Raw genomic sequence first — 27,770 nt, forward strand, 5'->3', positions numbered from 1 at the left:
TTCTCCTGTCCCCTCCTCATTCCTGTCGCACCATTTCTCTAGTCCCTTCCTGTCTCTTTTCCATCCTCCTCTCATATCCCTCCTCATCTCCTGTCCCTTCCTAATATCCTGTCCCTCCTCATCTCCTCTTGCTCCTCATATCCTGCCCCTCCTCCTCTTCTGTCCCACCACATCTCCTGTCCCTCAACATCTCCTATCCCTCCTCATCTCCTGTAAACCTCATTACCTGTCACTCCTCATCTCCACTCACCTCCTTGTTCCTGTCCTTCCTCATCTCCTATCCCATGTCCATCTCATGTCCATCCTCATATTGTGGACCCTCCCCATCTCCTGTCTCCTCCCCATCACCTGTATTCTCCAATTGACTGTCCCTCCGCATCTCCTGTCTATTCTCATCTACACTCCCCTCCCCATCTTTTTTCGGTTCTCATCTTCTCTCCACCCCTCATCTACTGTCCCCTCCTCATCTCCTGTCCCTTCCATTGTCTGTCCCTCCTCATCTCATTTCCCCTCATCTCCTGTCCCCTCCTCATTCCGGTTCCCTCCCTTTTCTAATCACTTCCCATCTCCTGTCCCTCCTCATCTCCAGTCCCTTCTACATATCTTGACCCTCCTCATCTCCTGTCCCTCCTCATCTCATGTTTCTCCTCATATCCTGTCCCTCCCCATTTCCAGTTTCCTCCGCATCACCTGTCCCCTCCTCATCTGCTCTCCCTCCCCATTTCCTATCCATCCTCATGCTCTGTCCCTTCCCCTCTTCTGTCCATCCTCATCTTCTGTCCCTCGCATTGTCCTGTCCCTCCTCATCTCATTTCACCCTCATCTCCTGTCCCCTCCTCATTCCTGTTCTCTCCTTTCTTTTATCCCTTCCCATCTAATGTCCCTCCTTCTCTCCTGTCCCTCCTCATCTCCTGTCCCCCCTCATCTCCTCTTCCCTCCTACTCTCCTGTCCCCCCTCATCTCCTGCTTCTCCTCATATCCCTGGCCGTCCTCATCCCCAAACTCCTCCGCATCAACTGTCCACTCCTTATCTACTGTCCGTTGCCGTCTCTTGTCCATCTTCATCTCCTGTCCCTTCCCCATCGTCGGTCCGTCCTCATCTCCTGTCCTCTCTTCATCTCCTATCCCTTCCAATCTCCTTTCCGTCCTTATCTGCTGTCCGTTCCTCATCTCCTGACCCTCCCTATGTCTTATTCCTCTGCATCTCCTCGCCCTCTCCATGTCCTGTTCCTTCTCGTCTCCTGCCTCCTCTTCTCCTGTCCCCTCATCTCCTGTCCCCTATCCATTCCTGTGCCTTCCCTTTCTCTTGTCCCTCCCCATCTACTGTCCGTCCTCCTCTAATGACCTCCTGAGATCCTATCCATGCTCATTTCCTCTTCCCTCCTCATCTCCTGTCCCTTCCTCATCTCCTGTCCCTCACTATCTGTTTCACCTCACATCCTGTCCCTCCTCATCTCCTGACCCTCCTCTTCACCTGTCCCTCCATATCTCCTGTCCCTCCTCATCTCCTGTCCCACCCATCTCCCTTCGCTCCTCATCTTCTGTCCATCCTCATCTCTGACCCTGCACATTTCCTGTCCCTCCCCATTTCCTGTCCCTTCATATCTCCTGTCTCCTCCCCATCTCCTGTCCCTCCTCATCTGCTGTCCCTCCTCATCTCCTGTACTCATGATTACCATGCACACCTCATCTCCTCTCCCCTGCCCATTTCCTGTCCCTCCTCATCTCCTGTCCCCTATCCATCTCCTGTCTCTCCTCATATCCTGTCCCCTCCCCATCTCCTGTCTGTTCCGCATCACCTGTCTCCTCCAATTTACTGTCGCTCTGCATCTCCTGTCTATCCTCATCTCCTTTCCCCCTCATCTCCTGTCCCCTCCTTATTCCCGCTCCCTCCCTTTCTGTTGTCCCTTCCCATCTCCTGTCCCTCCTCCTCTCCTGTACCCTCATCTCCTGTCCCCCATATCTCCTCTTCTCTCCTCATCTCGTGTCCCTTCCTCATCTCGTCACCTTCCTCATCTCCTGTCGCTCCTTTTCTCCTGTTTCTCCTCATATCCTGTCCTTCTCATCTCCAGTCTCCTCCGCCTCACCTGTCCCCTCCTCATCTACTGTCCCTTACCATCTCTTGTCCATCTTCATCTCCTGTCCCTTCCCCATCCTCTGTTCGTCCTCATCTCCTGTCCTCTCCTCATCTCCTATCCCTTGCAATCTCCTTTCTGTCCTTATCTGCTGTCTGTTCCTCATCTCCTCTCCCCTGCCCATCTCTTGTCCCTCCTCATCTCCTGTCCCCTATCCATCTCCTGTCCCGCCTCATATCTTGTCCCCTCCCCATCTCCTGTCTGTTCCTCATCACCTGTCTCCTCCAATTTACTGTCGCTCTGCATCTCCTGTCTATCCTCATCTCCTTTCCCCCTCATCTCCTGTCCCCTCCTGATTACTGTGCCCTCCCTTTCTCTTTTCCCTCCACATCTCCTGTCCGTCCTCCTCTAATGTCCCTCCTGAGCTCCTATCCATGCTCATTTCCTCTTCCCTCCTCATCTCCTGTCCCTTCTTCGTATCCTGTCCCTCCTCATCTCCTGTCCCCCCACATCTGTTTCACCTCACATCCTGTCCCTGCTCATCTCCTGTCCCTCCTCATCTCCTGTCCCTCCATATCTCCTGTCCCTCCTCATCTCCTATCCCAGCCATCCCCCTTCGCTTCTCATCTTCTGTCCATCCTCATCTCTGACCCTCCACATCTCCTATCCCTCGCCATTTCCTGTCCTTTCCCATCTCCTGTCTCCACACCATCTCCTGTCCCTCCTCATCTGCTGTCCCTCCTAATCTCCTGTACTCATGATTACCATGCACTCCTCATCTCCTCTCCCCTGCCCATTTCCTGTCCCTCCTCATCTCCTGTCCCCTATCCATCTCCTGTCCCTCCTCATATCCTGTCCCCTACCCATCTCCTGTCTCTTCTTCATCACCTGTCTCCTGCAATTTACAGTCCCACCCCATCTCCTGTCTATCCTCATCTCCTTTCCCCCTCATCTCCTGTCCCCTCCTCATTCCTGTTCCATCCCTTTCTGTTGTCCCTTCCCATCTCCTGTTCCTCCTCCTCTCCTGACCACCCTCATCTCCGCTCCCCCACATATCCTCTTCTCTCCTCATCTCGTGTCCCTTCCTCATCTCCTGACCCACCTCATCTCCTGTCACTCCTCATATCCGGTTTCTCCTCATATCCTGTCCCTTCTCATCTCCAATCTCCTCCGCCTCACCTGTACCCTCCTCATCTACTGTCCCTTAACATCTCTTGTCCATCTTCATCTCCTGTCGCTTCCCCATCCTCTGTCTGTCCTAATCTCCTGTCCCTTCCTCATCTCCTATCCCTTTCAATCTCCTGTCCGTCCTTATCTTCTGTCCTCTCCTCATTCCTGTCCCTCCCCATGTCATTTCCTCCTCCTCTCCTCCCCCCATATCCTGTCCCATCTCCTCTCCTGCCAGCCTCATCTCCTGTCCCCCTCCTCTCCTGTCCCCTCATTCCTGTGCCTTCCCTTTCTCTTGTCCCTCCGCATCTCCTGTCCCTCCTACTCTACTGTCCCTCCTGAGCTCTTGTCCATACTCATTTCCTCTTCCCTCCTCATCTCCTGACCCTCCCCATGTCCTTTCCCTCCTCATCTCCTGTCCCCCCCATCTCCTTTCCCTCCTCATCTTCTGTCCCTCCTCATCTCGGTCCCTCCACATGTCCTGTCCTTCGCTATCTCCCGTCCCTCCGCATCTCCTGTCTCCTCCCCATCTCCTGTCCCTCCCCCTCTGCTGTACCTCCTCATCTCCTTTACTCCTGATTACCATGCACTACTCATCTCCTCCCCCCTGCCCATCTCTTGTCCCTCCTCATCTTCTGTCCTCTATCCATCTCCTATCCCTCCTCATATCCTGTTGCCACCCATCTTCTGTCTCCTCCTCATCACCTGTCCCCTCCTCATCTACTAGCCCTTCCCATCTCCTGTCCATCCTCATCTCCTCACCCCTCCCCATCTTTTGTGCGTCGTCGTCCCTCCCCTCCTCATTTCCTGTCCCCTCCTCATCTCCTGTCAATCCCTATGTCTGCTCCCTGATAATCTCCTCTTCCTTCTCATCTCCTGTCCCTCCCCATCTCCTGTTGGCCCTCATCCCCTGTCCATCCCCAGCTCTTGTCCCCTCCCCATCTCGTGTCCCCTCCTCATCTCCTTTCCCACATCATGTCCTGTCCCTCCCCATCAGCTCTCTATCCACATCTATTTTCCCTCCTCATCTCCTGTCCCCTCCTCACCTCCTATCCCTCCTCATCTCCTATCCTCCCCATCTGCTGTCCCCCCACAACTCCTGACCCTCCTCATGTCGTGTCCCTCTATATCGCCTGTATCAACTCCTCTCCCGTCCCTCCTCCTCTTCTGTGCCTCGTCATGTCCTGTCCCCTCTGCGTCTCCTGTTACTCCCCATGTCCTTTCCCTCCTCATGTTCTCTCCGTCCCCATGTCCTATGCCTGCTCATCTCCTGCCCTCCTCATCTCCTGTCCTCTCCTCATTCCAGTGCCCTCCCTTCTCTTCTCCCTCCCCATCTCCTGTCACTCCTCATCTACTCTCCCCTCCCTAGCTCCTGTCCCTCCTCCTCTCCTATCCCCTATCCATCTCCTGTCCATCCTCATATCCTATCTCCTCCCCATCTCCTGTCTCCTCCGCGTCACTAGTCTCCTCCAATTTACTGTCCCTCCCCATCTCCTGTCTATCCTCATCTACTCTCCCCTCCCCATCTTTTGTCCATCCTCGTCTGCTCTCCCCCACTCATCAACTTTCCCATCCTCATCTCCTGTCCCTCCCCTTGTCCTGTCCCTCCTCATCTCAATTCCCCTTATCTCCTGTCCCCTCCTCATTCCTGTTCCCTCCCTTTCTCTTGTCACTTCACATCTCCTGTCGCTCCCCCTCTCCTGTCCCTCCTCATCTCCTGTCCCCTACCATCTCCTCTTCCCTCCTCATCTCCTGTGCCCTCCTCATCTCCTCTCCCTCCTCATCACCTCTCCCTCTTCATCTCCTGTTTCTCCTCATATCCTGTCCCTCCACATCTCCTCTACCTCCTTATCTCCTGTCCCTACTCATCTCCTCTCCCCTCACATCTCCTTTCTCTCCTAATTTGGTGTCCCTCCTCATCTCCTGACCTTTATAATCACCTATCCCTCCTCACCCTCTGTTACCTCCCCATCTACACTCTCTTCCCATCTCCTGTCCCACCCCATATACTGTCCCTCCTCATTGCCTGTCCATCCTCATCTCCTATCCCTTCCCCATCATGTGCCCATCCTCATCTCCTGTCTTTCCCCATCCTTTGTCCGTCCTCATTACCTGTCCCCATCTCATCTTCTGTCCCATCCTCATATCTGTCCCTCCCCATTTCTTGTCCACTCCTCATCTCCCGTCCCTCCCAATTTACTGTCTCTCCTCATCGGGTGTCCACTCCAAATCTTCTGTCCCCTCCTCATCCCTCGACTTCCCCATGTCCTGTCCCTCCTCATCTCCTGTCCCTCCTCATTTCCTGTCCCTTCCTAACATCCTGTCCCTCCTCATCTCCCCTCTCTCCTGTTACTCCTCATATCCTTCCCTCCTCATCTCCTATCCCTCCACATCTCCTGTCTCATCTCATCTCCAATCCCTCCTCATCACCTGTACTCCTCATTACCTGTCACTCTTCATCTCCTCTCCACTCCCTATCTTCTGTCCTTCCTCATCTCCTATCCCCTATCCATCTCTTGTCCATCCTCATATCCTGTCCCCTCCTCATCTCCTGTCTCCTCTGCATCACCTGATTCCTCCAATTTACTGTCCCTCCCCATCTACTGTCTATCCTCTTTTACTCTCCACTCCCGATCTTTTGTCCGTCCTCATCTCCTCTGCCCCCCTCATCTCCTGACCCCTACTTATCTCCTGTCCCTCCCCTTGTCCTCTCCTTCCTCATCTCGATTTTCCCTCATCTCTTGTCCCCTCCTCATTCCTCTTCCCTCCATTTCTCTTGTACCTTCCCATCTCCTGTCCCTCCACCTCTCCTGTCCCTACTCATCTGCGGTCCCTTCCTCATCTCATGACCCTCCTCAACTCCTGTCCCTCCTCATCTCCTGTATCTCCTCATATCTGGTCCCTCCTCATCTCCAGTCTCCTTCGCATCACCTGTCCCCTCCTCATCTCTGTCCCTCCCCATTTCCTGTCCATCCTCATCTCCTGTCCCTTCCCCATCCTCTGTCCATCCTCATCTGCTGTGGTTTCCCAATCCTCTGTGCGTCCTCATTTCCTGTCCTCTCCTCATTTTCTGTCCCATCCTCATATCCTGTTACTCCCAAATTCCTGTCCCCTCCGCATCTCCTGTAACTCCCAGTCTCCTGCCCATCCTCATCTGCTGTCCCCTCTTCATCTCCTGTCCCCTCCTCTTCCATTGACCCTCCCCATGTCCTGTCGCTCCTCATCTCCTCTCCCTCACCATGTCCTGTCCCTCCTCATCTCCTTTCCCCCTCATATCCTGTGCCCTCCTCATTCCTGTCCCATCCCCTTCTCTTCTCTGTTCCCATCTCCTTTCCATCCTCCTCTACTGTCCCACCTCATTTCCTGTCCCTCCTCATCTCCTCTCCTTTCTCATCTCCTGTCCCTCCTCATCTCCGCTCCCTGCTCATCACCTCTCCCTCCACATCTCATGTCCCTACTCATCTCCTATCCCTGCCCTTCTACTTTCGCTCATCATTAGCTGTCCCTCCTCATCTCGTGTCCCTCCACATCTCCTGTCCCACCCCATCTCCTGTCCCTCCTCATCTCCTGTACTCCTCATTGCCTGTCACTCCTCATCTCCTCTCCCCTCACTATCTCCTGTCCCTCCTCATCTCCTATCCCCTATCCGACTCCTTACATCCTCATATCCTGTCCCCTCCCCAACTCCTATCTCCTCCGCATCCCCTGTCTCCTCCAATTTACTGTCCCTCCCCATCTACTGTCTATCCTCATCTACTCTCCACTCGCCATCTTTTCTCCTTCCTCATCTCCTCCCCCCTCATCTATTGTCCCCTCCTCATCTCCTGTCCCTCCCTTGTCCTGTCCCTCCTCATCTCATTTTTCCCTCATCTCCTGTTCCCCCCCTTTCTCTTGTCCCTTCCCATCTCCTATCCCTCCTCCTCTCCTGTCCCTTCTCATCTCCTGTTCCCTCTTATCTCCTATTCCTTCCTCATCTCCTGTACCTCCTCATCTCCTGTTTCTCCTCATATCTTGTCCCTCCTCATATCCAATCTCTTCTGCATCACCTGTCCCCTCCTCATCTACTGTCCCTTACCATCTCTTGTCCATCTTCAACTCCTGTCCCTTCCCCATCCCCTGTCTGTCCTAATCTCCTGTCCCATCCTCATCTCCTAACCCTCCTCATGTCCTGTCCCTCCTCGTCTGCTGTCTCTCCACATCTACTTTCCCTCCTCATCCTCTGTCCCCTCCTCGTCTCGTGTCCCTCCTCATCTCCTGTCCTCCTCATCTGCTGTCCCCCCACAACACCTCTCCCTCCTCATCTCCTGTCCCTCCATATCTCCTTTCCTCCTCCTCTCGTGTCCCTCTTCATCTTCTGTCCTTCCTCTTCTCCAGTACCCTCCCCGTCTCCTGTTCCTACCCATTTTCTGTCACTCATCTCCTGTTCCTCCACATTTACTGTCCCTCCGCATCTCCTGTCTCTCCTCATTACCAGGCACTCCCAATCTCCTTGCCCTCCTCATTACCTATCCACGCCCCTTCTCCTGTCCTTCCCCATCTCCTGTCCCTCCTCATCTCCTGTCCTTCATCATCTCTTCATGCATCTCATCTCCTGTCTCCTCGGCTTCTCCTGGCCCTCCTAACCCTCTGTAAACTCATCATCTACTGTATCTCCCCCTCTCCTGTTCCTCCTCTTCTCCTGTCCCTCCCCATCTCCTCTCCCTCATCATCTCCTCTTCCTCCTCATCTCCTGTCCCTCATCATTTCCTGTTCGTACTCATCTCTGGTCCCTCCCCATCTCCTGTCCCCTCCTCATCTCCTATCCCTGCTAGTGTCCAGTCCCCCCATCTCCTGTCCATTCTCATCTATTTTCCCTCCTCATCTCCTGACCCATCCCTATCTCCTGTCCCTCCCCATGTCGTGTGCCTACCAATCTCCTGTCACCTCCACATCTACTTTCCTCCACCTCTCCTGACCCTTCCCATCTCCTGACCCTCCTCATCTCCTCTTCCCTCTTCATCTACCATCTCCTCCTCAACTCCTGTCCCTCTCATCTCCTCTTTCTCCACATTTCTAGTTACTTCTCATCTCTTCTCCCCTCCCCATCTCCTTTGCCTCCTCATCACCTGTCCCATCCCCATCTCCTGTCCTTTCCCCCTCCTGTCCCTCCTCATCTCATTTCCTTCATCATCCCTTCATGCTCCTCATCTGCTGTCTCCTTCGCTTCTCCTGTCCCTCCTCACACTCTCTAAACTCCCCATATACTGTCTCTCCTCATCTCCTGTCCCACCCCTTCTCCTGTTCTTCCCCGTCTCCTATCCCTCATCATCTCCTGTCCCTCCTGATCTCCTGTGTCTATATGTCTCCTGTTCATCCTCATACCCTGTCCCTCCCCATCTCCTTTCACCACATTTCCTTTCCCTCCTCATCACCTGTCCCCTCCTCATGTCCTGTCCCTCCACATCTCCTCTCTCTCCTCATCTCCTGTTACTCCTCATATACTGTCCTCGTCATCTCCTGTCCCACCAAATCTCCTGTCCGTCCTCCTTTCCTGTCCCTTCTCATCTCCTTTCCCTCCCCATCTCCTTTCTCTCCTCCTCTCCTTTCCCCGCTCATCTCCTCACCTTTCTAATCACCTATCCCTCCTCCCCCTCTTTATCCTCCCCATCTACTCTCTCGCCCAATCTCCTGTCCCTCCCCATGTACTGTCCGCCCCATTTCCTGTCCTTCCTCATCTCCTTTCCCTTCCTCATCATCTCTCCGTCCTCATCTCCATTCCTTTCCCCATCCTCTGTCCGTCCTCATTTTCTGTCCCTCCTCATCTTCTGTCCCATTCCCGTATCCTGTCCCTCCCAATTTCCTGTCCCCTCCTCATCTCCTGTCCCTCCCAATTTCCTGTCCCTCCTCATCAGCTATCCCTCCTCATCTCCTGTCCCCTCTTCATACCTCGAAGCTCCCCATGTCCTGTCCCTCCTCATCTCCTTTCCCGCTCATCTCCAGTCCCCTTCTCATTCCTGCCCCTCCCTTTCTCTTATCACTTCCCATGTCCTGTCCATCCTCCTCTCCTGTCCCTCCGCATCTCCTGTCCCTCCACATCTCCTGTCCCTCCTCACTCCTATCCCGTCTCATCTCCTTTACTCCTCATTACCTGTCAATCCTCATCTCCTCTCACCTCCCTATCTCCTGTCCCTCCTCATCACCTATCCCCTATCCATCTCCTGTCCATCCTCATATCCTGTCCCATCCCCATCTCCTGTCTCCTCCGCATCACCTGTCTCCTCCAATTTCCTATCCATCCCCATCTCCTGTCTATCCTCCTCTACTCTCCCCTCCCCATCTTTTGTCCGTCCTCATCTCCTCTCCCCCACCTCATCTACTGTCCCCTCCCCATCTCCTGTCCCTCTCCTTGACCTGTCGCTCCTCATCTCATTTCCCCCTCATCTCCTGTCCCCTCCTCATTCCTGTTCCCTCACTTTCTATTCTCCCTTCCCGTCTCCTGTCCCTCCTAATCTCCAGTCTATTCCTCATCTCGTGACTCTCCTCATCTCCTGTCCCTCCTCATCTCCTGTTTCTCCTCCACTCCTGTCCCTCCTCATCTCCAATCTCCTCCGTATCACCTGTCCCCTCCTCATCTACTGTCCCTCCCCATTTGCTGTCCATCCTCATCTCCTGTCCCTTCCCCATCCTCTGTCCGTCCTCATTTCCTGTCCCCTCCTCACCTTTCGTCCCATCCTCATATCCTGTCTCTCCCAATTTCCTGTCCCCTCCTCATCACCTGTCCCTCCCAATTTCCTGTCCCTCCTCAACAGCTGTCCCTTCCTCATCTCCTGTCTACTTCTCATCCCTTGAACCTCCCATGTCCTATCCCTCCTCATCTCCTTTCCCCCTCATATCCTGTTCCGTCCTCATTCCTGTCCCATACATTTCTCTTGTCCCTTCCCATCTCCTGTCCATCCTCCTCTCCTGTCCCTCCCCATTTCCTGTCCCTACTCATCTCCTGTCCCTCACCATGTCCTGTCGCTCCTCATCTCCTTTCCCCTCATACCTGTCCCCTCCGCATTCCTGTCCCATCCCTTTCTCTTGTCCCTTCCCATCTCCTGTCCATCCTCCTCTCCTGTCCCTCCGCATTTCCGGTCCCTACTCATCTCCTGTCCCTCACCATGTCCTGTCCCTCCTCATCTACTTTCCCCCTCATATCCTGTCCCCTCCTCATTCCTATCCCATCCCTTTCTCTTGTCCCTTCCTCTCTCCTGTCCATCCTCCTCTCCTGTCCCTCCTCATTTGCTGTACTTCATCTTCTCTTGTTCCTCCTCATCTTCTCTCCTGCGATTCTCCTGTCCCTCCTCACCCTCTGAACTGACCATCTCCTGTATCTCCCCCTCTCCTGTCCCTCCTCTTCTCCTGTCCCTCCGCATCTCCTGTCCCTCATCATCTCCTCTTCCTCCTCATCTGCTGTCCCTCATCATCTCCTGTTTATCCTCATCCCTGGTCCCTCCCCATCTCCTGTCCCCTCCCCGCCTCCTGAGCCCTCCTCATCTCCTATCCCTGCTAAGGTTCTGTCCCCCCATCTCCTGTCCATCCTTATCTACTTTCCCTCCTCATCTCCTGACCCATCCCCATCTCCCATCCCTCCCTTCCCCTGTCCCTCCCCATCTCCTGTCACCTCCACATCTGCTTTGCTCCACCTGTCCTGGCCCTCCTCATCTCCGGTCTCTACTCATCTCCTGTTCCCTCCTCATCACCTGTCCCCCCATCTCCTGTCCCTCCTCATCTCCTGTCCCTCCTCATCTTTTTCTCCACGATACCAGTTACTCCTCATTTCTTCTTTCCCCCTTATCTCCTGTCCCTCCTCATCTCCTGTCCTTTCACAACTCCTCTCCCTCCCTATCTCCTGTCTCTCCTCATCTCCTGTCTCCTCCACATCTCCTGTCCCTCCACATCTCCTGTCCTTCCTCATCTCCTGTACTCCTCATTACCTGTCACTCCTCATCTCCTCTCCCCTCCCAATCTCCTGTCCCTACTCATCTCCTATCCCCTTTCCATATCCTGTCCATCCTCATATCCTGTCCCCTGCCCTTCTCCTGCCTCCTCCACATCACCTGTCTCCTCCAATTTACTGTCCCTCCCCATCTACTGTCTATCCTCATCTACTCTCCACTCCCCATCTTTTCTCCATTCTTATCTCCTCTCCCACCTCATCTCCTGTCCCCTCCTCATCTCCTGTACCTCCCCTTGTCCTGTCCCTCTTCATCACATTTCTCCCTCATCTCCTGTTCCCTCTTCTTTCCTGTTTCCTCCTTTTGTCTAGTCCCTTCCCATCTCCTATTCCTCCTTCTCTCCTGCCCTCCTCATCTACTGTCCCCCACATTTACTCTCCTCACATCATTCCTGTGTCCTCCATTTTTCTTGTCCCACTCCATCTCCTGTCCCTCCCCCTCTACTGTCCCTCCTGAGCTCCTATCCATGCTCATTTCCTCTTCCCTCCTCATCTCCTGTCCCTTACTCATCTCCTGTCCCTCCTCATCTCCTGTTTCTCATCGGTTTCACCTCACATCCTGTCCCTCCTCATCTCCTGTCCCTCCACATCTCCGGTCCCTCCTCATCTCCTGCCCCCCAGCTCCATTCCCTCCTCATCTTCTGTCCATCTTCATCTCTGTTTCTCAACATCTCCTGTCCCTCGCTATCTCTGGTCCCTTCGCATCTACTGTGTGCTCCCCATCTCCTGTCCCTCGTCATCTGCTGTCCCTCCTCATCTCCTCTACTTCTGATTCCCATGCACTCCTCATCTCCTCTCCCGTGACCCTCTACTGTCCCTCCTCATCACCTGTCCCCTATCCATCTCTTTTCCCTCCTCATATCCTGTCGCCACCCATCTCCTGTCTCCTCCCCATCACCTGTCCCCTCCTCATCTACTATTCCTCCCCATCTCCTGTCCATCCTCATCTCCTCTCCCCTCCCTGTCTATTGTCCATCATCATCTCCTCTCCCCTTGCCATCTCCTGACCCCTCCTCATCTCCTGTCCCTCCCTATGTCTTCTTCCCCCTCAACTCAACGCCCTCCACATGTCCTGTCCCTCCTCATCTCCCATCCCTCCGCATCTCCTGTTCGTCCTCATCCCCTGTCCATCCCCATCTACTGTCCCCTCACCATCTCCTGTCCCCTACTCATCTCCTATCCCACCTCATGTCCTGTCCCTCCTGATCGCTGTCTGTCCACATCTAATTTCCCTCCTCATCTCCTGTCCCCTTCTCATCTCCTGTCCCTCCTCATCTCCTGTCCTCATCTGCTGCCCCCCACAATTCCTGTCCCGACTCATCTCCTGTCCCCCCACATCTCCTGTCCCTCCTCCTCTCCTGTCCCTTCACCTTTCCTGTCCCTCCTCATCTCCTGTCCCTTCCCCTACTCCTGTTTCTCCCCATGTCCTGTCACTCCTCATCTCCTGTGCCTCCTCATTTCCTGTCCCTCCACATCTCCTGTCTCTCCTCATTACCAGTCACTCCTCTTCTGCACTCCCCTCCCGATCTCCTGACCGCTCCCCATTTCCTCTCCTTCTCCATCTCATGTCACTCCTCATCTGCTGTCCTTCATCATCTCTTGTTCCTCCTCATCTCCTGTCTCCTCCGCTTATCCTGTCCCTCCTCACCCTCTGTACACTCACCATCTACTGTATCTCCCCCTCTCCTGTCACTCCTCTTCTCCTGTAACTCCACAACTCCTTTCCCTCACAATCTCCTCTTCTTCCTCTTATCCTGTCCCTCATAATCTCCTGTTCGTTCTCATCCCTGGTCCCTCCCCATCTCCTGTCCATTCCCCGTCTCCTGACTCCTCCTCATATCCTATCCCTGCTAGTGTCCTGTCTCCCATCTCCTGTCAATCCTCATCTACTCTCGAACCTCATCTCCTTACCCATCCCCATCTCCTGTCCCTCCTCATCTACTGTCCCCCCTCATCTCCTGTCCCTCCCCATCTCCTTTCTCTTCTCATCTCCTGTCCCTCCTCATCTCCTGAACTTTCTAATCAACTGTCCCTCTTCTCCGTCTGTAAACTCCCCGTCTACTTTCTCTCCCCATCCCCTGTCCCTCCCTATCTCCTGTCACCTCCACATCTCCTTTCCCAACACCTCTCCTGTCCCTCCTCTTCTCCTGTCCCTCGGAATCTCCTCTTCCCTCCTCATCTCCTGTCCCCTCCTCAACTCATGTCCCTCCTCATCTCTTGTTCCTCCACATCTTCTGTTTCTCCTCATACCCTGTCCCTCTCCATCTCCTGTCCATCCTCATTTCCTGTCCCCTCCTCATCTTCTCTCCCATCCTCATATCCTGTCCCTCCCAATTTCCTGTCCCCTCCTCATTCCTTGACCCTCCCCATGTCCTGTCCCTCCTCATCTCCTCTCGCTCCCCATGTCCAGTCCCTCCTCATCTCCTTTCCCCCTCATCTCCTGTCCCTTCCTCCTTCCTGTCCCCTCCCTTTCTCTAGTCACTTCCCATCTCCTGTCCATTCTCCTCTCCTGTCCCTCCTCATTTCCTGTCCCTCCTCATCTCCCCCCCCCATCTCTTGTCCTTTCAAATCTCCTGTCCCTCCTCGTCTCCTCTCCCTCCTCATCTCCTGTTTCTCCTCATACCCTGTCCCTCCTCATCGCCTGTACTAACACATCTCCTGTACCTCCTCATCTCCTCTCCCCTCCTTATCTACTGTCTTTCCTCATCTCCTATCCCCTATCCTTCTGCTGTCCATCCTTATATCCTGTCCCCTCCCTATCTCCTGCCTCCACCGTATCACCTGTCTCTGCCCATTTACTGTCCCTCCCCATCTCCTGTCTATCCACATCTACTTTCCCCTCCCCATCTTTTGTCCGTCCTCATCTCCTCTCCGCCCCTCTTCTACTGTCCCCTCCTCATCTCCTGTCCCTCACCTTGTCCTGTCCCTGCCCCTCTCAATTACCCCTCATCTCCTGTCCACTCCTCATTCCTGTTCCCTCCCTTTCTCTTATCCCTTCCATTTCCTATCCCTCCTCCTCTCCTGTCCCTCCTCATCTCCTGTCCCCCCTCATCTCCTCTTCCCTCTTCATCTCCTGTCCCTTCCTCATCTCGTGACCCTCCTCATCTCCTGTCGCTCCTCATCTCCTGTTTCTCCTCATATCCTGTCCCTCCTCATCTCCAGTCTCCTCCGCATCTCCTGTCCCCTCTTCATCTACAGTCCCTTACCATCTCTTGTCCATCTTCATCACCTGTCCCTACCCCATCCTCTGTCTGTCCTCATCTCCTGTCCCCTACTCATCTCCTATCCCTTGCAATCTCCTCTCCATCCTTATCTGCTCTCCGATCCTCATTTCCTGACCCTCCCCATGTCCTTTCCCTCCTCATCTCCTCTCCCTCCCCATGTCGTGTCTCTTCTCATCTCCTGCCCACCACATTTCCTGTCCCCCTATTCTCCTGTCCCCTCCACATTCCTGTGCCCTCCCATTCTCTTGTCCATCCCCATCCCCTGTCACTCCTCCTCTACTGTCCCTCCTGAGCTCCTGTCCATGCTCATTTCGTTTTCCCTCCTAATCTCCTGTCCCATCCTTATCTCCTGACCCTCCTTTTCTCCTGTCCCCTCCTCATCTGTGTCACCTCATATCCTGTCCCTCCTAATCTCTTGTCCCTCCATATCTCCAGTCCCTCCTCATCTCCTGTCCCTCCTCATCTCCTTCCCTTCCACAATCCTGTCCCTCCTCATTTCCTGTCCATCCACATCTATGTCCCTCCACATCTCCTGTCCCTCGCCATCTCCTCTCCCTTCGCATCTCCTGTCTCCTCCCCATCTCCTGTCCCTCCTCCTCTGCTGTCCCTCCTCATCTCCTGTACTCCTGATTACCATGCACTCCTCATCACCTCTCCCCTGCCCAGCTCCTGTCCCTCCGCATGTCCTGTCCCCTATCAATCTCCTGTCCCTCCTCATATCCTCTTGCCACCCATCTCCTGTCTCCTCCCCATCACCTGTCCCCTCCTCATCTACTGTCCCTCCCCATCTCCTGTCCATCCTCGTCTCCTGTGACCTCCCCATCTTTTGTCCATCATCATCTCCTCTCCCCTCCTTATGTCCTATCCCCTCCTCATCTCCTGTCCCTCCCTATGTCTTGTTCCTCCACGTCTCCTCTGCCCTCCTCATCTCCTGTCACTTCCTCATCTCCTGTCCCTCCTCATTTCCTGTCGCTCCTCATCTAATGTCCCTCCTCACTTCCTGACCCCTCTGTGGGTCCTTTACCTCCCGGTCTTCTCTCCCTCCTCATCTCCAGTCTCCTCCCAATCTCCTTTCCCTCCTCATCTACTGTCCCTCCTCATCACTTGTCCCTTCTCATTAACTATTACTACTACTCATCTCCACTCCCATCCCCATCACCTGTCCCTCCACATATCCTGTCCCCACCACATTCCTGTCCCCACAATTTCTCCTGTCCCGCCCCATCTCCTCTCCCTCCTCATCTCCTATCCCTCCTCAACTCCTGTCCCTCCTCATCTTCTGAAACTCCTCCTCTCCTGTCCCTTCTCCTCTCCTCTCCTCTCCCCTTATCTTGTTCCTTCCCATCTCCTGTCCCTCCTCATCTCCTGTGTTGCCTCATCTCCCATCCCTCCTCATCTCCAGTTTCTCCACATGATCAGTTATTCCTCATCTCTTCTCCCCTCCCCATCTCCTTTCACTCCTCATCACCTGTCCCCTCCCCATCTCCTGTCCTTACCCATCTCCTGTCCCTCCTCATCTCCTGTCCTTCCCCATCTCCTGTCCCTCCTCATCTCCTGTACTTCATTATCTCTTCATGCTCCTCATCTGCTGTCTCCTCCGCCTCTCCTGTCCCTCCTTACCCTCTGTAACCTCCCCATATACTGTCTCTCCCCATCTTCTGCCCCTCCTCTTCTCCTGTCCTTCCACATCTCCTGTCCATCACCATCTCCTGTTCCTCCTCATCTCCTATACCTAATTATCCCCTCTTCATCCTCATCCCCTTTCCCTCCCCATCTCCTGTCACCTCCACATCTCCTTTCCGTCCACCTCTCCTGTCCCTAGTCATCTCCTGTCCCTCCTCACCTCCTCTTCCCTCCTCATCTCCTGTCCCCTCCTCAACTCCTGTACCTCCTCATCTCTTGTCCCTCCTCATCTTCTGTTTCTCCTCATACCCTGTACCTCCTCAACTGCTGTCCCTCCACACCTCCTGTCCCTCCTCATCTGCTGTCCCTCCCGATCTCCTTTCTCTCCCCATCTCCTGAAATTTCTAACCTCCTATACCTCCTCACCTTCTGTAACCTCCCCATCTACTCTCTCCCCATGTCCTGTCCCTCTCCATCTACTGTCCTTCCCCATTTCATGTCCACCATCCTCTCATGTCCGTCCTCATCTCCTATCCTTTACCCATGCTTTGTCTATCCTCATTTGGTTTCCCCTCCTCATCTTCTGTCCCATTCTCATATCCTGTCCCTCCTCATCTCCTGTCCCGCCTCATCTCCTAATCCCTCTTCATCTCCTGTCCCATTCTCATCTTGTGAAACTCCTCCTCTCCTGTCCCTTCTCTCCTGACCCTCCTCATTTCCTGTCTCTCCTCCTCTCCTGTCCTTCCTCCTCTCCTGTCCCTCCTCATCTCCTGTCCCCTCCCCGCATCCTGTTCCTCCCCATCTCATGTCCCTCCTCATCTCCTGTGCCGCCTCATCTCCTGTCCCTTCTCATCTCCGGTTTCTCCACATGACCAATAACTCTCATCGCTTCTCCCCTTCACATCTCCTTTCCGTCCTCATCATATGTCCCGTCCCCATCCCGTCCTTCCCCATCTCCTTTCCCTCCTCATCTCCTGTCCTTCATCATCTCTTCATGCTCCTCATCTGTCTTCTCCGTTTCTCCTTACCCTCTGTAACTTCCCCATATACTGTCTCTCCCCATCTCCTGTCCCTCCTCTTCTCTTGTCCTTCCCCATCTCCTGTCCCTCCTCATCTCTTGTACCTCCTCATCTCCTATTCCTTCCTCATCTGCTGTCCCATCCTCATCTCCTGAAACTCCTCCTCTCCTGTCCCTTCTCCTCTCCTGTCCCTCCTCATCTCCTGTCTCTCCTCCTCTCCTGTCCCTCCTCATCTCCTGTCTCTCCTCCTCTCCTGTCCCTCCTCATATCCTCTCCCTCCTCATCTCCTTTCTCTTCTCATCTCCTGTCCCTCCTCATCTCCTGACCTTTCTAATCACCTATCCCTCCTCACCCTCTGTAACCTCCTCACCTACTCTCTCTCCCAATCTCCTGTCCCTCCCCTTCTCCGGTCCCACTTGGTTTCCTGTCCATCCTCATCTCCTCTCCCTTCTCCATCCTCTGTTCATCCTCATTTCCTGTCCCCTCCTCATCTTCTGTCCCATCCTCATACCCTGTCCCCCATCATCTCATGTCCCTCTTCATCACCTCTCCCTCACATCTCCTGTCCCTCCTCATCTCTTGTCCCTCCTCATCTCCTTTCCCTCCTCATCTCTTTTTTTCTTCTTTTTTTTCATATATTTATTGCAATTAATAAAAGAGTTACATTATATTCACAAGATAGAAGGTGCATTACTTCACAAACATTGATACCCTTTCTCATGTCTTGGTCTCTATTTCACTCCACCCAACCACATTCCTTCTTTTTTTAATGGTTGTTATTTGTTTATTGTAATTAGTAAAAGGGTTACATGATATTTGCCAGATAGAAGGTGCATTAATTCACATACATTGATACCCTTTCACATGTCTTCGTACCCGTTTCCCTCCCCCTTACACCCCCCACCCGTCTTGGTTTTTCCCCCCTTCCCTATCAAATTTCAAATATCCAAATACAAATAAGTTCAATATATCACATAACAAAGTGAGATACTATACCAATATGAGATAACCAAGGGACAGCAAAGGAGATGAGAGACAACATAGTACATTAAGGACAACAATCATTCATTATATGGCTTTTGTTTCACTGTCCTGGAGGTCCTTTCAATTAGCTTCACATTATATGTCCTTATGTATCAAGAGTTTGCTCTATTGCAAACCTCTGCTAGTAGAGCCCAAGGTTTCTACTGATTATGACGAATGAGGGAAACCATTGAGCCTAAGTTCCTTTGAGTCTGGCTTACTTCACTTAATATGATTTTTTCTAAGTCTTTCCATTTCCTAACAAATGGGGGCGATGTCATTCTTTCTGACAGCAGCATAGAATTCCATTGTGTACAAATACCACAACTTGTTGATCCACTCATCAACTGAGGGACATCTAGGTTGGTTCGATATCTTTGCTATGGTGAATAGTGCTGCAATGAACATTGTTGTGCTAGTGGATTTAGTATGTCCTTTTTTCTGGGTGGTTGGGTAAATGCCAAGTAGTGGAATTGCTGGGTCATAGGGGAGATCTATGTTTAGCCTTTTGAGGCACTGCCACACTGCTTTCCATAGTGGTTGAACGAGTTTGCACTCCCACCAACAGTGTAGTAGTGATCCCTCCTGGCCACATCCCCTCCAGCATCTGTTGTCATTCGTTTTCCTGATCTTGGCCATTCTAGCTGGAGTGAGGTGGAATCTTAGAGTTGTTTTGATTTGCATTTCTTTTATGACCAGAGATGTTGAGCAATTCTTCATGTGTCTATAGGCCATTTTTGTTTCTTCTTCAGAGAAGACTCTCTTTAAGTCTTTGGCCCATTTTTTAATGGGATGGTTGTTACTTTGGAGGTTAGTTTTGGAGTGATTCAATTTTTTGAGTTGTTGATATATTTTAGATATGAGGCCTTTGTCCGTTGTTTGGTTGGTGAAGATCTTCTCCCACTCTGTAGGCTTCCTGATTAGTTTACTAGCTATGTCCTTTGCCATACAAAAGCTCTGCAGTTTAATGCAGTCCCACTTGTCCAGCCTTTCTCTGATTTGTTGTGATTCTTGGTCCTTATTAAGAAAGTTTCGACCTGTGCCAAGGAGGCCTAGTGTATCTCCTATTCCTTCCTGTAGAGTTTTCAGTGTGTCAGCTTTTACCTCCAGGTCTTTGATCCATTTGGAGTTGATTCTAGTGCAAGGTGACAAAGAAGGATCCAGCTTTAGTTTTCTGCAGGTGCTTAACCAGTTCTGCCAGCACAACTTGTTGAAGAGGCTGTCTTTCTTCCATTCTATTTTTTTGGCTCCCTTGTCAAAGATTACGTGGCCATAGGTCTGTGGTTTAATATCTGGGTCCTCAGTTCTATTCCATTGGTCTTCAGGCCTGTTCCTGTGCCAGTACCAAGCTGTTTTGGGGATTATAGCTCTGTAATAGAGTCTAAAGTTTGGAATTGAAATTCCTCCAGCGCTGTTCTTTCTGCTAAGAAGTGTTTTTGCTATACGGGGTCTTTTATTATTCCATATGAAATTTTGGATTGCCTCTTCTATTTCTTTAAAGAATGACATTGGGATGTTGATGCGTATTGCATTGAATTTGTAGATAGCTCTTGGCAAGATTGTCAGTTTCACAATGTTGATTCTTCCAATCTAGGAGCATGGGAGGTTTTTCCATTTCCTTAGTTCTACTTTAATTTCCTTTTTTAGGGTTTTAAAGTTTTCATCAAAAAGGTCCTTTACATTCTTAGTTAAGCTAATTCCTAGGTACTTTATCTTCTTTGAGGCTATTGTGAAAGGAGTTTCTTTCCTGATTATTGCCTCGTTCCTCTCACTGTTGGCATAAAGGAAGGCAGTTGATTTTTGAGGGTTGATTTTATAGCCTGCTACTCTTCCAAAGCTTTGAATTAGCTCAAGGAGCTTGGGAGTAGAGTCTATAGGATTCTTTAAATACAGAATCATGTCATCTGCAAAGAGGGATAGTTTTATTTCCTCTTTCCCTGTTTGGATCCCCTTTATGCTTGCTTCTTGCCTTATTGCACTGGCTAGGAATTCTAGTACTATGTTAAAGAGTAGTGGAGAGAGTGGGCATCCTTGTCTCGTTCCTGATTTTAGAGGGAAGGGCTTTAGATTTTCAAAATTAAGTGTAATACTAGAAGTAGGTTTCTCATACACAGCCTTTATTACATTGAGGAATGTTCCATGGATTCCTAGTTTCTCCAGAGCTTTTAACATAAAGGGGTGTTGGATCTTGTCAAATGCCTTTTCCGCATCTATTGAGAAAATCATGTGATTTTTGTCCTTCCTCCTGTTGATGTGTTGAATTATATTAATTGATTTGCGTATGTTGAACCAGCTTTGCCTCCCTGTGATGAATCCAGTGTATAATTTTTTTGATGAGTTGTTGTAGACGGTTGGCCAGTATTTTGTTGAGAATTTTTGCATCGATGTTCATCAAAGATATAGGTCTATAGTTCTCTTTCTTTGATGAATCTCTGTCTAGTTTGGGGATCAGGGTTATACTAGCTTCGTAGAATGAATTTGGTAAGGAACCTTCATTTTCAATTTCGTTGAAGAGCTTGAGGAGTATTGGTGTGAGCTCTGCTTTGAAGACCTTATAGAATTCAGCTGTGAATCCATCTGGCCCTGGGCTTTTCTTAGGTGGACATTCTCTAATTGCCATTTCTATTTCAGAGCTTGAAATAGGCCTGTTGAGTTGGCTTAGTTCTTCTTGGTTCAGTGTGGGTATGTTAATATTGGCTAGGAATTCATCCATTTCATCTAGATTCTGAAATTTGTTGGCATAAAGGTTTGAGAAGTATTCCCTCATGATATTCTGGATCTTGGTAATTTCTGTCGTGATATTACCATTTTCATCTGCGATTTTGTTTATGTCGATATGCTCTCTTCTTTTTTTGGTAAGATTTGCTAAGGGCTTGTCAATTTTGTTAATTCTTTCAAAGAACCAACTCCTTGTTTTGTTGATTCTTTCTATAGTTTTTTTGGATTCCAAATCATTTAATTCTGCTTTGATTTTAATTATTTGCTTTCTTCTACTGGGATTTGGTTGGTTTGTTGCTCTTTTTCCAGGAGCTTAAGGTGAGACATTAACTTGTTGGTTTGCAATTTTTCCAACTTGTTGTTGTAGGCACTCAGCGCTATAAATTTTCCTCTGAGTACTGCCTTTGCTGTGTCCCAAAGTAGTTGGTGGTTTGTGTGCTCCTTACTGTTAAATTTCATAAACTGTTGGATTTCTGTTGTGATCTCTTCCATGACCCATTGGTGATTCAACAATGTGTTGTTCAGTCTCCATGAGTTGCAGGGTTTTCGTTGGTGGAGATGTGTGTTCAGTTCCAGTTTGATGCCTTTGTGGTCTGAGACTGTGCATGGAATAATTTCTGTGTTTCTGAATCTGTCCAGGTTTTTTTTTATGGCCTAAGATGTGATCTATTTTGGAAAATGTTCCATGTGCTGCTGAGAAAAACGTATATTGTGTCGTTGCTGGGTGGAATATTCTGCAGATGTCTGTTAGATCTAGTTGGTCTATATAGTTGTTCAGTTCTAAGGTTTCTCTGTTGAGTTTTTGCCTTGTTGATCTGTCCATAGGTGAAAGTTGTGTGTTAAAGTCATCGACAATCACAGTATTTCGATCTATGTATGGTTTCAGTGTAAGTAAAGTTTGCTTGATGAAGTTTGGAGCTCCGGGATTGGGTGTGTAAATATTTAGGATCGTTATGTCTTCCTGGAGGAAAGATCCCTTTAGTAGTATGTAGTAACCTTCTTTGTCTTTTCTTACTAATTTTGGTTTGAAGTCTATTTTATCTGATATGAGGATGGCAACTCCAGCCTGTTTATGGGGGCCGTTAGCTTGATAGAGTTTATTCCAACCTCTCACTTTCAAAAGATGCTTGTCTTTTTGGGTAAGATGTGTCTCTTGAAGACAGCAGAACAATTGCTCTTGCTTTTTGATCCAACTAGACAGCCTATGCCATTTAATTGGAGAGTTGAGTCCATTGATATTGAGAGTTAGGATTGAGAGATATTTATTAGGTCCTACCATTTTTAAAAGCTTTTATTTGGGCCTGTGTCTTGACAGTTCTTGTGGTCCTTAGGTGGTATGCTGTTTAGGTGCCATTTCTTTCCCCATATTGCCTTTATTTTGGTTTTCTATGTATAGAACATCTTGCAGAATTCTCTGTAGTGTTGCTTTTGTTGCGACATATTGTTGCAGCTTTTCCCTGGAATGGAATGTTTTTATTGTTCCCTGAGTTATGAATGAGAGCTTAGCTGAGTACAGTATTCTTGGTTGGTAGTTATTTGACTTAAGGGCATGACATATATGCTTCCAGTCACTTCTTGCTTGCATGGTCTCTGCTGAGTAATCTGGGGTGATTCTGATTGGTTTTCCTTTATAGGTTACTGATCCCTTTTCCCTGGCTGCCTTTAGGATCCTTTTTTTGGTTTCTACTGATCCAGTTCGGATTTCGATGTGGCGGTGAGATGTTCTTTTCTGGTCAGGTCTGTTTGGGGTTCTAAAAGCTTCTTGTATCTGGATGGGTCTGCCCTTCTGGATATTTGGGAAATTCTCTGAGATGATTCCTTGAAGTATAGTTCCAATACCATTGACCTCTTTCTCCAGACCCTCCTCAATACCAATTAGCCTTAAATTAGGCTTCCTAATTGTATCTTGGACCTCCTGAAGCACTCTCTCATTTTTCCTAGATTTGGATTGACTCATTTTCTGTTCTTTCTCTATAATAACTAAATTATCTTCAGCCCCGGAAATTCTCTCCTCTGCATTGTCTAACCTGCTATCAAAGCTATCTACTTTATTTTTCATGTCCCTTGCTACTAATTGCTCATTTTTGATGCCTTGCATCTCTTCTTTTAGATCATGTATGGATTTCTTTAGCTCCTTGATTTCCATTTGAGTGGTTAGCTCAGTAGCTTTATTTTCTTTGAACATTTGCTGGAGTTCGGTCACCTTTTTATTTGTGGATTCTATGAATTCATCCATCTTTCTTTGAACAGCCTTTATTATGGCCTCCGTTATGGCTTCATCTTTTTCACTTATCACCTTGTTTATGGTTTCCTCTTGTTCAGCTATGGCTTCCTCCCTTATCTCTTTCTTTATATTTTCACATTTTTCATTAATGATGTTTATCAATTGCATTTGTACAGCACTTGGAAGACTCTCCTCTAGGTTTGCCAGTGACTGTTCCATTGGCTGTTTACATTGGGTGGGGGAGGTGGGAGGTGTTGTTTCTTGATTTGACATTTTTCTTGAGTTTCTTGTTCTGCCCATTTGAAAATGGGAGCAAGATTAATACTAAACACGATTATAGTTTTTCAGATATGTCTAACCTAGACCTCTGTAGCTGGCAGACTCTAGATGTTCACAAATTTTGATTGGTGTTATCATTCTTTCTTTTTGTGCAGTTACGGACTAGTCTAATTATTCACTGATAAGCGATTTATATCCAAAACAATAAGCCTCTCAATCCAATCTCTATTGTCTTTAACTCCCTCTGAGCCTAGAGAATGATTAAACACCTAGATATACAATGTTGCTCAACAGCCATCAAGTGTAGATCTATGCAGTATAAGGGTTGAAAGAGGAGCAGAGGTCCAGAGGTAGAGAAATACAAGGAGAGAGGTCAGGGGGTACGTAGGTAGAGTATTTGAGTACAATGTTTGGAAAGTATTAGAATAAAACTTATGTGTTGCTGCACGACTAGCTCTTAGCCCAACCAGTGGCCTCACAGTGGACCATGGGATGGATCTGCGAGCTTCCGTCTGAGCGTGGTTGGCGGACGTTTTCCTGTGCTGCTTCCAGGGGCGGCCCCAAGACAAGGGTCTGGGGATTGAGAGTTTCAGGAGCTCTCAGCAGGACCAGCAGGAGGCCCCTCTGTTCCCAGGGGCGGGGCCCAGCTGGGGATGTGGGCTCCAAGTGCGGAGCCGCGCCTTTTTGGTTCTCAGAGGGGGAGCTTGGCTGCTGGTGGGCCCTTCAGATCCCTGCTGTGTTTCCACTGCTTTGTCAGAGTCTGTGACTGTGGGGGGGGCCCTCGGTGGTGTCTTGCTCAGGATTCCCAGCTGGAGGATGCCCCGCTCGAGAATTGAGGGGGGGCAGATGCTGGCTCCTACCCACTGTTGTAAGGCAGGGTCCCAAAGCGCTCCACTCTCCAGATCCAGTGGCCTGGGTGAGGAGCCTAATGGGCGGGTGGGAGTTGGGACAGCCCCGCCTCCCTTGGTGGGGTGCTGGGACTTATGGGTAGCCCGCCTGTCAATCTCCAGTCAATGGCCTGAGGGAGGGGGCTGTTGAGGAGAGGGACAGGATTCTAAATTCCTTGCCCCCCTGCTCCCGCCAGTCTTTCTCTGGCGGGGTGTTGGGGTCTGAGTTAAGTTCTATTGCTTGGCACCCGCTCCGCTTTTCCGATGTGTTTGGTGCTGCGCTGTATTACTCAAGCCTCTGCGTCCCTCTGCGGGAGCTCTTCGGTGGTGGGGAGTCTTTCACTCCCCTTGGGTCTCAGCCGCCGCCTGTGTTCTGTGTCTGGGTTCCCCTGCTTGCTGTTCTGGTTCCACGTCTGGGTTCCGCTGCTTCTGCTGTTCGCTGGCCCGGTTCTGTGCTGGTTTCTACAGCCGTTGGGCTCCCAGCCTGGTGCCCTCCACTGCTCCTGCTTTTCGTGGGTTAGAGCCGGTGCCCGCCCCCGCTTTCCCCGCGTGGAGCCGGTGCCTGCTCAAGCCTCTGTTCGGGACTTGGTCTGGCGTGGCTTTCCTTGGCTTTGTGTGAGAGGTGGGGGAGGGGTCCTCGCGTTCCGAATTCTTTGAGAAAGTTGGATGTGAGCTTTATCTGGATTTCTTTTCCGGTTTGAGTCCTTCTCCGTTGCTTTTTGAGTTAGTTGTTGTGGATTTCTTTAGATAGTTGGCTCATGGGACTTCCTGTTTCTCTCTTTTTGTCAGAAAAAGCTAGGTAGTGTCCCTATTGTCTCGGCGCCATCTTCCTTCCTTCTCCCTCCTCATCTCTTATCCCTCCTCATCTCCTGACCCTTCTAAGCACCTGTCCCTCCCCATCTCCTGTCCCTACTCATTTCCTGTCTCTCCTCATCTCCTGTGTTCCTCATTCCTGTCTCCTCTGCTTCACCTGTCCACTCCCCATCTACAGTCCTTTCCCTTCCCCTGTCCATCCTCATCTCCTGTCCCATCCCAATCTTCTGTCCATCCTCATCATCACTCCCCTCCTCATTTCCTGGCCCCTCCTCATCTCCTGTCCCTCCTCATCTCCTCTACTCCTTATTACCTGTACCTCCTCATCTCCTCTCCCCTCCTCATCTCCTATCCCTCCTCATGTCCTGTCCTTCCACATCTGCTGTCACTCCATATCTACTTTCCCTCCCCATCTCCTATCCCTCCTCATGTCCTGTCCTTCCCCATCTGCTGTCACTCCATATTTACTTTCCCTCCCCATCTCCTGTCCCTCCTCATATTCTGGACACCCTCATCTCCTGTCCCCTCCCCATCTGTTGTCATCCAACATCTCCTGTCCCTCTTCATCTCCTGTCCCTCCTCATCTTCTGTTCCCACCCTATCCCCTGTCCCTCCACATCGGTTCCTCCTGATCTCTTGTCCCCTCCCCATCTTCTGTACCCTGCTCATCTCTATTCCTCCCCATGTCCTGTCCCTCCTCATCTCCTGTCTCTCCTCAACTCCTGTCCCTTACTCATTCCTGTCCCCAGTTTCTCTTGTCCCTACCCATCTCCTGTCCCTCCTTATTTCCTCTCCCTCCTTATCTCTTGTCCCTCCTTTCACCTCTTCATCTCCTGTCCCCTCCTCATCTCCTGTCCCTTCTCATCTCCTGTCCTTCTCATCTGCTATCCCTCCACAACTCCTGTCCCTCCTCATCTCCTGTACCTCCTCATCTCTTGACCTTTCTAATCACCTGTGCCTCATCATTTCCTGTCCCTTCCCATCACCTGGCCCTCCTAATCTCCTGTCTCCTCCCCATCTCCTGTTCCTCCTCATCTCCTGTCCCTCCTCATCTCCTGCCCCTCCCCATCTCCTCTTCCATCCCCAATGCCTGTTCTCTCCTCATTTCCTATCCCTGCCCAACTCAATACCCCTCACCAACTCCTGTCCCTCCCCATCTCCTGTACTGCTCCAACTCCTGTCCCTCCTCATCTCCTGTCCCCTTCCCATCTCTTGTCGTTCTTCACCTACTTTCCTTCTTCATTTCCTGTCCCTCCTCATCCTCTGTCCCCTCCCCATCTCCTGTCCCCTCCTCATGTTCTGTCCCTCCTCATCTCTTGTCCTCCTCATCTGCTATCCCTCCACAACTCCTGTCCCTCCTCATCTCCTGTCCCCTTCCCATCTCTTGTCGTTCTTCACCTACTTTCCTTCTTCATTTCCTGTCCCTCCTCATCCTCTGTCCCCTCCCCATCTCCTGTCCCCTCCTCATTTTCTGTCCCTCCTCATCTCTTGTCCTCCTCATCTGCTATCCCTCCACAACTCCTGTCCCTCCTCATCTCCTGTCCCTCCTCATATCCTGTGACTCCCCATTTCCTATTCCATCCCCAATACCTGTTCCCTCCCCATCTCCTATCCCTGCCCAACTCATGTACCCTCACCAACTCCCGTCCCTCCCCATCTCCTGTACTGCTCCAACTCCTGTCCCTCCTCATCTCCTGTCCCCTTCCCATCGCTTGTCATTCTTCACCTACTTTCCGTCTTCATCTCTTCTCCCTCCTCATCCTCTGTCCCCTCCCCATCGTTTGTTCCCTCTTCATCTCCTGCCCATCCTCGTCTCCGGTCGGTCCCTTCCACATTCCTGTCACCTCCCCAATTCCTGTACATCCCGATTTCTTATACCTTCTCATTTCCGGTCCCTTCCCTGTGTCCTGTTAATCCCCATCTCCTGTCCTTCCTCTTCTCCTGTCCCTCCTTATCTCCTGTCCATCGTCATCTAATGTCCCTCCTCATATCCTGACCCTTCCATGGGTCCTGTTCCTCCCATCTCCTCTCCCTCCTCATCTCCAGTCTCCTCCCCATCTCCTTTCCCTCCTCATCTACTGTCCCTCCTCTTCACTTGTCCCTCCTCATTAACTATCACTACTCATCTCCACTCTCCTCCCCATCACCTGTCCCTCCACATACCCTGTCCCCTCCTCATTCCTGTCCCCAACACTTATCCTGTACCTCCTCATCTCCTCCCCCTTGCAATCTCCTGTCCGTCCTTATCTACTCTCCGCTCCTCATCTCCTGACCCTCCCCATGTCCTTTCCCTCCTCCTGTCCTCTCCCTCCCCATGTCCTGTCCCTTCTCATCACCTGGCCTCCTCATCTACTGTCCCCTCATCTCCTGTCCCCTCCTCATTCCTGAGTCCTCCCTTTCTCTTGTCGCTCCCCATCTCCTGTCCCTCCTCATCACCTGTCCCCTCCCCATCTCCTGTCCCTCTTCATCTCCTGTCCATCATCTCTTCATGCTCCTCATCTCCTGTCTCCTCCGCTTCTCCTGTCCCTCCTCACCCTCTGTAACCTCCCCATATACAGTCTCTCCCCATCTCCTGTCCCTCCTCTTCTCCTGACCTTCGCCATCTCCTGTTCCTCATAATCTCCTGTCCCTCTTCATCTCCTATGCCTACTCATCTCCTGTTCACCCTCATCTTCTGTACCTCCCCATCTCCTGTCACCTCTACATCTCCTTTCCCTCCATCTCTCCTGTCCCTCCTCATCTC

This window comes from Megascapheus bottae, unplaced genomic scaffold (assembly GCF_031878675.1).
Source record: "Megascapheus bottae isolate mThoBot1 unplaced genomic scaffold, mThoBot2.hap1 HAP1_SCAFFOLD_51, whole genome shotgun sequence".
In the NCBI taxonomy this organism is placed as follows: domain Eukaryota; kingdom Metazoa; phylum Chordata; class Mammalia; order Rodentia; family Geomyidae; genus Megascapheus; species Megascapheus bottae.